At 38.9% G+C, this 12,196-nt stretch overlaps 1 non-coding gene across 1 annotated transcript; it reads left to right on the top strand.

Annotated features, from left to right (window-relative positions):
- Nucleotides 1-11,280: 11,280 nt before the first annotated feature.
- On the top strand, nt 11,281-11,387 carry LOC141683871 (small nucleolar RNA R71). The gene has a single exon (XR_012560473.1). It is a non-coding gene; the product is annotated as a small nucleolar RNA R71 (small nucleolar RNA).
- The last annotated feature ends 809 nt before the right edge of the window (nt 11,388-12,196 follow it).

Below are 12,196 nucleotides of genomic sequence, written 5' to 3' on the forward strand. Positions count from 1 at the left end.
CTCACCGGACTTACTTCCCTTCACACTCCCTTCTTGGTTCTTAGTGGATGTTACAACTAGCTTTTTTTGAGAAAACTAGAGGGGGCTTTCTTTGACTTGGATTTTGAAACTCATGGTTTTGTGGCTTGGGTAGGTACCTGTTTGGTCACTGTCACAGGTTCCATGGCTATAGTTGATTATAAACAAATAGGTGGTTGAGAAGTAGTAGGGACAAAAATATTTACCTCACTTACCAGAGGTTGTTCCATGATTGGCATGTAAACAAGGGGAACATCCTTGTGGTGATTTGTTCTGTTCAAGTCAGCAATAACTCTTCTTTCTTGGACCCAACAATCTAATTTGTTTGTTGGGTTCAAGATTGAGAGATCCTTAGACACAAAATTAGCTATTAATATAAAGAATCTAACATAATATATGTTCTTAGACCTCTTCTTTATATCTCATAACTTACTCCCTAATTCATACATGACAGAGATGTTGAAATTAAAGTACTTATCACTTAAAAGCATATAAAGCATGTTGACAAGTGAATAAGTAACAATATCAAAATTACTAACTTTGCCAGAAAACACCTTGATAAAAGAATCACACAGAAAGCTCCATTCTTTTCTAAGACCCATTCTCCTAACATCACCTAACTTAGTGGCATTAAGAGCATAACCCATAGAAATTAGCATGTTACTCACATCAGTGTCTGTGTGTGGAGCAAGTGTGTTATTCTCAGGCAATTTAAAGCATTTTTCAATTGTATCAGAGTTAATATAGTTTTCATTACCTTTGAGATTGTCCTTTGAGTTGAACACTGTTGTAGTCCAAATTTCCTCGACAACTTCACAGTAAATGGTTGGAGACTCAAATATGGCATAACTCAGTTTGCATTTCAGGATGAAGTCCATGATAGTCTTCAGATGCTAGAATTTGCTTGTTCACCAAAGCCACGAAGTTGTTCTTTTTATAGACATACCCAGTTGAGGACATGATTTTGACTACTGGTGCCATTGCTGTGATTGAGATTAGTTGCCGAAAGGGAGTATTTGCTTTTGGAGAAGAAGAAAGTTAGAGAAATTGCTTGAGAAAGATAAAAGTAAAGAATAGAAATGAATTTAGCTTTTATACTTTCTCAGAAATAAACTGTCAAAAATTAAAAAGTGAAATAAAGAAACCAATCAAATTAGCCCAAAATAGCCGTTTAAAATTCAGGAAAACTGTCAAAATTCTAAAATTATCCGTTGAAATATACATACATACTGTAAGTAAATTCGATGGATAATGCTTAGAATTAACAGCTAAGATTGAGTGCAATTCGACGGATAAGGATAAACGTACCCAGAGTAATGTTTGATATCTCAATGGATAATAAGATTCAACGGATGTTCATTTTCAATGGATAATGGACATCCGCCGAGATGTAAATTCTGACATAGACATTCATCTTTAACAGTAAGCATCAAATTTTACTCCGGGTGCATTAAAATTTGCTTAGACATCAAAATAAATTAAGAGTAGTTGAGCATACCGAACTCACTTACCAACCTAGTAAATGTGGATTCATCAAGTGGTTTGGTAAAGATATCTGCAAGTTGTTTCTCACTTGGAACAAAATGAAGTAATACTGTACCATTTATGACATATTCTCTAATGAAGTGGTACTTGATGTCAATGTGCTTGGTCCTTGATTGTTGTACTGGATTTTCAGTAATTGCAATGACTCTTGTGTTGTCACAGAAAATAGGAATCTTATTCACCTGTAGACCATAGTCCAACAATTGATTTTTCATCCATAAAATTCGTGCACAACAGCTACCAGCAACAATATATCCAACCTCAGCTGTGGAAGTAGAGACTGACTTTTGCTTTTTACTGAACCAAGATACTAGCTTATTTCCTAGAAATTGACAGGTTTCTGTTGTACGTTTTCTATCAATTTTACAACCTGCATAATTTGCATCTGGATAACCAGTTAGATCGAAACCAGAATCTCTAGGATACCAAATGCCAAGTTTTGGAGTTCCTTTGAGATATCTAAAAATTCTCTTAATAGCTACTAAATGAGATTCCCTAGGATCAGCTTAAAATCTAGCACAAAGACAAGTATCAAACATTATATCTGGCCTACTAGCTGTTAAATACAGAAGTGAGCCAACCATGCCTCCATAACTTGAGATATCCACGGACTTTTCAGTAGTATTTAATTTAAGTTTAGTTGTAATGGCCATGGAAGTTTTTGCAAATGTGCATTCCATTAAGTCAAACTTCTTCAAAAGATCATAAATGTATTTGGGTTGACTAATGAATATTCCATCACTAACTTGCTTAACTTGTAAACCAAGAAAGTAAGTTAGTTCTCCCATCATGCTCAGTTCATATTTACTTTGCGTCAATTTAGCAAACTTTTTGCAAAGTTTTTCGTTTGTAGAACCAAATATAATATCATCTACATAAATTTGAACAAGTATACTAGAGCCATTAACATTTCTATAGAATAAAGTTTTATCAGCAGTACCTCTTGTTGTGACGATTGAGAAGTTTGTGATGTAATTAAGTCAATAAAATATGATTTATGTGAAGTGATTATGATTATGTGATTAAGTGATGGTTAATTTTCGTTACTGTATATTAGAATCTAGGAGCGTAAGTAAAAGCGTTCCAATTTAAAGAGTCAGCTTAAGAGTTAAGTTGTGTTGTCGGGCCGTCAGGTAGAACGGAACCCGTCTTAATAAGGATTTAAAGTATATAAAATGTGAAATATGTATGATTGTGTGAAATGAATGTTTAAATGAAGTATTACGTCCTAGTGACGTGTCAATCGATAATGATAATGAGAAGCGTAATTGAAATGTTGAACATCGGACCGTCATACAGAACGTGACCCGGAACACGTAAAAAGGGAATAATATTAAAAAGGACAATTTCTATGATCAAACATGAGTTTTGATGTGCTCGTATATGTGTTTGCTTTTCCGTATGCATGATTACGTGATCTGTTGATATTTTATGGATTTAAGGGAATTATCTGATTTAAATAAAGGTTTATTTAACCTTCACACATTTTTATAAAATTATCTGAGTAAGATAACTGCATGAGATTTGTTCTGTTATCTTCATAATAATCCTGTACACTTTCTAAAAATGATGGACGGATTTATTTAGTGATCGTCGCATTTTAAATTGATTTTTATGTGATAAAGTGTTATTATTAGCACATACTTGTAAAAATCATATAAAATCAACCGTACGCTCAAAATCTTATTATGAGTAATGGTGGGAAAGCTAATTTCGAGATTCACGTTTTAAAATTATCATTCGTATCAAATTCATCTTTTCTAAGAGAGACATTTGCAAATCAAATTCGTTTTCTTTTAAGAATAAAAAGTGAATAAGAAATGAGATACCTAATTACCATACTACCCCTCCCTTGGTAGTATATTATCTCACCCAGCTCCTCTTTCCTTTCTTTTTACCCGAGCTTCTCTCTTCTCTTTCTTTTTCTCTCATTTCTTCGTCCCTCTCGGGATTTTTCTCTCTCTCACTCTCGGTACACTCTCTCTTCAATCTCTCACTTGTTCTTCACTCTTTTTCGGTTATAGAACCATGTTGTGTGAGATTTTGTGATATATACCTATATACATACATGCATATCACTATCTTCAAGTTTTTGAGAAAAACCAAAGTTTGATATGGTGGTTTTGAATTCGGTTTTCATGAAAACAAAAGGGCTTTGGTTCTTGAATGATTTAAAGTGAAGATGAGTGCTTGCATGTGTGTAATCACTTAAGAAATCGGTGGTTGAAGGTTGGAAACCCCCAAATGGGGGCACCACCGTGATGCCACCGCCACCGGTGATGAACTCCGGTGAACCGGTGGTGAGCAAAGATGTTAAAAAATGAGCTCTAGTATTTAATCAATTATTTTGTGTTTGCATGTGGTTTCTTTTGAAAGGCCGAATGGTTTTGTAGTTTACAAGTTGATGAGTTGATTCTTGTTGATTATGAATGTTAATCTAGCTTAATGTTAAGAGATTGGTGTGATTAAAGATGCAAAAGTTTGAAATTGAGTTTGCATGTGAGGATTCTTAGAAGAGGCCGAATGGTTCTTGTTTTTTTTGGAAAATCATGTTGATTTGTTGGTGCAAATGATCTATTGATGATTGTTTTATAAATTGTAGAGTAATTAGAATGAGTTATAGTCTAAATTGATGCATGCATGTTATGATTCTTGGAAATTTCGAATGTTTCTACTCGATTAAGTTGAATTAAGTGTTAAATTGAGTGATCATCCATGATTACGTTTGAATTATGAGTTTAAATGAGTTGTAAGAATGAAATTAAACTAGTTTGGGATGATATACTTGATGCATGTCAAATAAGGGCTTTGCATGTTTGATTCTTGATTGTGATAAGTGTTAAGGACGAATAGGCCATAGGAAATAAAGGTCAAAACTTGATTTTTGGTAATTGAAAGAATGATTAAGTGTTTATATATGAAAATCTTTGATTTTGCTTGTTGGATTGTTGTTTTGGTTCGAATTAAGGATAAAAGAAAAAGGGATATTGAGTTGATTGATTTTAAAAGCTATAAGTGATAGCTATGGTCGTAAGTAATTAGCTATGAATGAAATTATGTGTTTGTATGTGTTAAAAATGTTTGATTTGGAGAATAGTGTTAGAGCGAAATCACGCGCTAATAATACACGCAAGTATACGCGTTCGCAAGTAATATAGAATAATTTCTAGTTCGTTCCCACAGAGACTCTGACCAATTATTGTTCAATTAAACTCACCCACCAATGTATGATTACTTCTCAATGTTAAGACAATAACACTTAGAATTGATTAAGTAATTATTAACTACAATTAACTACTACAATTGAGCACTTAATTAACACTTAGAATTAATAATATTAAAACACTCATGAGATCACAACTTCATTACTACTTCCTTCAATAGTCATTGTTATTACCCTTAGCATGCAACATTGATGATATAAATCGAATAACACGAAACTGATAAAAGCCAACTTTCATTGTACTAATACCATTCTACCAAACATCCATAATTAAGATAGAAGTTGAATAGGCATCAATTATGTTGAGTCCCTATATATCTACAGAAATTGACAACATAACGATTTAAGAACAAGTTATTCCTTTTGATTACACAGGGCGAATAAAATGGTTAGAGTTACCCACTAATCATGCAACATCATATATCTTGCTCAACCCTAGACTACTCGCATAAACATACGAGCCGGCTACTAGCCATTTGACGCCTAGCCACAATTAGCAATGATTTCCATTTTTTACTCCATTTTATTTCTTTTCATGCCTTCTATCACTAAGAACCTATTATAAAATTCTAAGCATAATAAATAGATTAATCTCGAAAACCATCAAACCATAACAACAATCTAGTCCTTAAGCATTCTCTAAGACTTAGTGAAAATACAAGTGTTTCTAGCATGCATATCAACCTACACGACTCAACATTACTTTAACGCTATCACTACACTCGCATCAACATCACAAATCAATTGGTAAATCAGCGCAAAAGGGATCATGGTAAATGCATGAGCTACATGACATGATAAACAATTAATGCTATATAAAAAAACTATATGGCAAAAATTATGTAATTATATGAACTAAACTATCATGAATATGCAACTATATGACACACACAAAAAATATTCCTTAACTACCACCCCCAAACTTAAAATATTCATTGTCCCCAGTGAAGATAGTAGAAAGGAACACAGGGTATACCTACTCGGAGAGATCATCATCATCATCATCACCCTCAGAGGGTGGTGTATCAGGAGGCGGATATGTAGAGTCCTCACCAAAAACTGGCCACTGGATGTCAGCTCCAAGGCCTCGAAAAGTAGTCCCTAGTGCAAGGGTGAGCTCCTGAGCAAACCTGCTATGCGTCTCGTACATAGCATCCATCCTCCGTGACAGCCTCCTATACTGGGCATCAGCCATCCCAGCACCCTCCTGAGCTCTAAAAGAACTAGCCTCATCATGCCTTGGCCTCGCCATGGTAGCACCTCGTGCTGGACGCCCTCCTGGAAGACGATAACCCAACCCATGCTCCTCGGGCTCACCACCGGTCCACTCCTGCATCGCATGCAGAGTCCCGGAGTCAATAGAAGCGGCCGGCAACTGCAACTGCTCGTTAGGCGATCACTGAACTCCCACCGCTCGGCAAAGCTTGGTAACCGTAGATGCATAAGGGATGTTCATGTGCTTAGCTCCCCTCAAAAACTTCAGAATTCCTTGGTAGATGAACTCACCAAGGTCCACATAGTACTCCTCATTCAAAATTCCCCACAACAACTGTGCTCTCTCAACTGTGACCTCATCTGCATGCGAAGTAGGCAAAATATTAGCACAAATAAAAGCATTCCATGCACGGGCATACCTATTCATGGCTATCGCCGGAAAGTGACGATACTCATTATTTCCAGTCTTGAAGGTCCAAACTGTGCCCGGCCTACAGAGAGTAACACAAATCAAATCCAAGTCAAAATCCTCAGCAATCTTCTCGTTCCAGTTCTCCTCCGTGGGCTTCCTCTGTCTCTGCCCAATCACACGAAGAATCGCCGCAGGGTGATAATCCACCGTCATCCCCCGGACCACAGAATACCCATTCTTCTCGGCCTTCGCGTTCGCATAGAACTCGCGAACCACACTCATCGGCACTGCTTCAGGCGACTCACAAAAAGCTATCCACCCCTTCTCAGCAATCATAGGTAACAACTCACCATCTCTCCCCGAAGGTAAGAATCCCCTTTTCACTTTTTCACTTTTTTACCTTTTCACTTTTTCCTTGTACATTTTGTTGTTCTCGTACGCTTGGAGTCGAAATTCATCAAGTTCATTAAGCTGAAGCATTCGCTTCTTTCCAGCTGCATCTAGATCCATGTTCAACTTCTTCAACGCCCAATAGACCTTATGCTCAAGCTCCGCAGGTAAATGACATCCCTTACCATGCACCAGTTGAAACGGGGACATACCAAGTGGAGTTTTGTATGCTGTCCTGTAAGCCCAAACAGCTTTATCGAGCTTTAAAGACCAATCCTTCCTTGACGGACAAACAACCTTCTCTAAAATGCGCTTGATCTCTCTGTTAGACACTTCCGCTTGACCATTTGTTTGCGGATGATAGGCAATAGCAACTCGATGATTCACATTGTAGCGCTGCATCATAGAAGTGAACTTACGGTTGCAGAAATGCGACCCTTCATCACTTATGATTACTCGTGACGTTCCAAACCTTGTGAAAATCTGCTTATGAAGAAAATTCAACACTGCCTTTGCATCATTTGTCGGTAGAGCCTTGACTTCTACCCATTTTGAGACATAATCGACTGCCATCAAGATGTACTGATTGTTGCAGGATGAAATAAAAGGCCCCATGAAATCGATTCCCCATACATCAAAGACCTCGACTTCAAGCATCACATTTAACGGCATCTCATCCTTTCTCGTAAGATTTCCCACTCTTTGGCAACGATCACACCTTAAAACAAACTGATGAGCATCCTTAAACAAAGTAGGCCAGAAAAAACCTGCTTGCAGAATACAAGCTGCCGTCTTTTCACCACCATAGTGTCCACCATAAACTGTGGAGTGGCAGTCTCGTAATATCCCCTCCGTCTCACAGAATGGGATACATCTCCTGATGATCTGGTTAGCTCCCTGTCTAAACAAATACGGTTCATCCCACATATACCACTTTACCTCATGTAAAAACTTCTTCTTTTGAGCTGTGGTCAGATTAGGAGGCATTATATTGCTGACAAGATAATTCACAATATCTGCGAACCATGGCTCTTCCTCCTGAACTGCGAACAACTGCTCATCCGGAAAAGATTCGTTGATCAATATCTTATCATGTGAAGTAGACTCGGGATTCTCCAATCTAGATAGATGGTCAGCTACTTGATTCTCAGTACCTTTTCGATCCTTGATCTCTAACTCAAATTCCTATAGCAAGAGCACCCAACGAATGAGTCTCGGCTTCGAATCCTTCTTAGAAACCAAATAGCGAATGGATGCATGATCAGTAAATACTGTCACTTTTGTCCCAAACAGATAAGATCGAAATTTTTTGAAACCAAAGACTATAGCCAAGAGCTCCTTCTTAGTAGTGGTGTAGTTCATTTGGGCCCCATTTAAGGTCTTGCTAGCATAGTAGACCACATGAAAGAGATTATTCTTGCGCTGCCCAAGAACTGCGCCCACCGCATAATCACTCGCATCGCACATCATCTCAAAAGGCTCCGTCCAATCAGGCGCTGTAATAACTGGTGCAGTGATCAAACTCTTCTTAAGAGTCTCGAATGCCGTCAAACATTCATCATCAAATTTGAAAGGCACATCCTTCTCAAGCAAGTTGCACAGCGGCTTAGATATCTTTGAAAAGTCCTTGATGAAATGCCGATAAAAACCCGCATGACCAAGAAAACTACGGATTCCTTTCACAGAAATAGGTGGTGGAAGATTTTCAATGACTCCCACCTTGGCTTTATCCACCTCAAGACCCTTGCTAGAGACTTTATGCCCAAGAATAATGCTTTCACGCACCATAAAATGACATTTTTCCCAATTGAGCACCAAATTAGTTTCCATACACCTTTTTAGCACTGCATGAAGATTATTCAAACATTCATCATACGAGTGTCCAAAGACGGAGAAGTCGTCCATGAACACCTCGACATTATTTTCAATCATGTCAGAGAATATAGTCATCATACATCTCTGAAAAGTGGCCGGTGCGCCACATAACCCAAAAGAAACTCTGCGAAAAGTAAACGTGCCAAATGGACAAGTGAAGGTAGTCTTTTCTTGATCCTCTGGTGCAATACAAATCTGATTATACCCTGAGTAGCCATCTAGAAGACAATAATACTCATGACCAGCCAACCTGTCAAGCATCTGATCAATAAACGGGAGATGAAAGTGATCCTTCCTCGTGGCCTTGTTCAACTTTCTGTAATCCATGTATACTCTCCATCCTGTGACTGTTCGAGTGGGGATGAGCTCATTCTTCTCATTTGCTACCACAGTGATACCTCCTTTCTTAGGTACACATTGTACGGGGCTCACCCAAGAACTGTCAAAAATAGGATAAATAATTCCTGCATCCAGCCACTTCAGAATTTCTTTCTTCACCACCTCTTTCATGACAGGATTAAGTCTGCGCTGTTGCTCAACAGTCGGCTTACTACCCTCCTCTAGCAGAATCTTATGCATACAATATGAAGGGCTGATCCCTTTGATGTCTGCTATGGTCCATCCAATAACCGAGTTGAATTCTCTCAAGATCCTTAAGAGCTTGTCCTCCTCACTAGCTGAAAGGTCAGATGCAATAATGACAGGTAAAGTAGATGCATCACCTAAAAAAGCATACCTCAAGTGTTCAGGCAATGGCTTAAGCTCCAAGGTGGGTGCTTCCTCAATTGATGGTTTGAGCTTTCCTTCAGCATTTTTGAGGTCAGAAGTACCAAGAGATTCAAACGGCATGTCTAGCTTTCGCTTCCAGGGAGAAGCATTAAGATATTGTAATTGCATATTGCCATCCTCATCATCACTGTCAAAATCTCCCACTAAGGCCTTCTCTAATGCATCAGACATTAGCATATGATCGAGTTCTGAAGTAACCGCAAAATCAATCAAATCCACTTTTAAGCACTCTTCATCTTCTGTAAGGAATTTCATTGCTTTGAATACATTGAATGTCACATCCTGATCCTGCACCCGCATAGTAAGTTCACCTTTCTGCACATCTATCAAGGTACGACCGGTATCCAAGAAAGGTCTTCCCAAGATTATGGGAATCTTCTTATCTTCCTCGAAATCCAGAATAACAAAGTCGGCAGGAAAGAAGAGCTTATCCACTTTGACTAGCACATCCTCCACTATGCCTCTTGGGTAAGTAATAGAACGATCAGCCAATTGTAGAGTCACGTAGGTGGGCTTTGGATCAGGAAAATCCAACTTTTTAAAGATCGACAACAGCATCAGATTGATGCTTGCTCCCAAATCGCAATGGCACTTGTCAAAAGACAACTTGCCAATGGTGCAAGGAATGGTGAAGCTACCTGGATCTTTAAGCTTTGGAGGTAACTTTTGCTGCAGCACAACACTGCATTCTTCCGTTAGAGCAACGGTCTCAAGGTTAATTAGGTTCACCTTCCTTGAAAGAATACTCTTCATAAACCTCGCATAACTAGGCATTTGCTCCAGAGCCTCAGCGAAAGGTATATTGATGTGAAGTTTCTTGAACACCTCCAAAAACTTACTGAACTGCTTATCCAGCTTTTGTTGTTGCAATCTCTTAGGGAAAGGTGGTGGAGGATAGAGTTGTTTCTCCCCTGTATTACCCTTAGGCAGAGTGTGTTCAACAATAGTCTTCCTGGGTTCCACCGCTTTCTCCTTTTACTTAGCTTCTTCATCTCTAACTTCAGCTTCTCCTTCTTTTGCTTTTTCAGCATCAGCAACCTTTCCAGACCTTAAGGTAATAGCCTTGACTTGCTCTTTAGCTTCCTTCCTGCCTGGCACTTCAGTGTCACTGAGAAGTGTGCCAGGTTGACGATTTAGCACTGCATTGGCTATTTGACCAATTTTATTTTCCAAGGTCTTGATCGATACCGCCTGACTCTTGCACAACAGCTTAAGTTCCTCAAAATCAGCACTAGTGGTTGCAGCTGCACCTCCCTATTGAGGATATGATTGCCTTTGAGCATATTGCTGCGGTTGCTGGAATCCAGGTGGATTGAACTGCTTACTCACACCTTGCTGATATGGTTGCTGAATAGCATTCTGATTATTACCCCAACTGAAATTTGGATAATTTCTGTTGTTAGGATGATAAGTAGCTGGCACAGGCTGCTGTTGTCGCTGATAATTGTTCACATACTGAACAGATTCATTAACAAGAGAACACTGATCCGTAGCATGAGAACCTGCACAAAGCTCACAGACCATAGCTATCTGATTGACTCCATAGGTGGCTAAAGAATCGACCTTCATAGACAGCGCTTGGAGCTGCGCTACAATAGCGGTAGCTGCATCGACTTCCAGAAAACCCGCTACCTTCCCAGGTATCATCCTTTGAGTTGGGTTTTGATGCTCATTTGCAGCCATAGTCTCAATAAGATTATAAGCCTCAGTATAGCTTTTGGCCCACAAGGCTCCTCCAGCTGCTGCATCGAGCATGAGCCGAGATTGGGCCCCCAAACCATTATAGAAACCAGTGATCACCATCCAATTGGGCATTCCATGATGTGGACACTTTCTCAACATTTCCTTGTAGCGCTCTCAAGCTTCGCACATAGATTCTGTAGGTTGCTGCACAAACTGAGTAAGAGCACTCCTCATAGCAGCAGTCTTTGCCATTGGATAAAACTTCACCAGAAACTTTTAGGCAAGATCTTGCCAAGTAGTGATGGACCCAGCTGGTTCAGAATGTAACAAGTCCTTAGCTTTATCCCTCAGAGAGAATGGGAAAAGCCTCAGCTTGATAGCCTCATCAGTCACACCATTGTATTTGAAAGTACTGCAAATCTCGACAAAATTCCTTATGTGCATGTTGGGGTCTTCAGTCGCAGCACCTCCAAAAGAAACAGAATTCTGCACCATCTGAATAGTGCCCGACTTGATTTCAAAGGTGTTAGCTTGGATAGCCGGATGAAGAATGCTTGACTGAATGTCATCAATTTTAGGCCGAGAAAAGTCCATAAGAGCTGGATATGCCGGAATAATACGACCACCCATGATTACTGGCTCTTTCTGCTCACTTCCTGAATCCGAATCTTCAAAATCTATCTTCTCCGGAATATCAAGAACTTCTTCTGTCTCCTCAGCTGTATCTAAAGTCCTCTTGCGAGTACGAGAACAAGTTTGCATAAGCGCTCGCTAAAGTACCTGAAACACAACCGAAAACAATAAGTAACACGTCTTAATCACTGAGTCCTAATGACCAATGATGGTAAGTATATAAACTAAACAAATATAAAGAGTCCCCGGTAGCGGCGCCAAAAACTTGTTAGGGCAAAATCACGCGCTAATAATACACGCAAGTATACACGTTTGCAAGTAATATAGAATACTTTCTAGTTCGTTCCCACAGAGACTCTGACTAATTATTGTTCAATTAAACTCACCCACCAATGTATGATTACTTCTCAATG

This window comes from Apium graveolens, chromosome 1, assembly GCF_009905375.1.
Source record: "Apium graveolens cultivar Ventura chromosome 1, ASM990537v1, whole genome shotgun sequence".
In the NCBI taxonomy this organism is placed as follows: Eukaryota; Viridiplantae; Streptophyta; class Magnoliopsida; order Apiales; family Apiaceae; genus Apium; species Apium graveolens.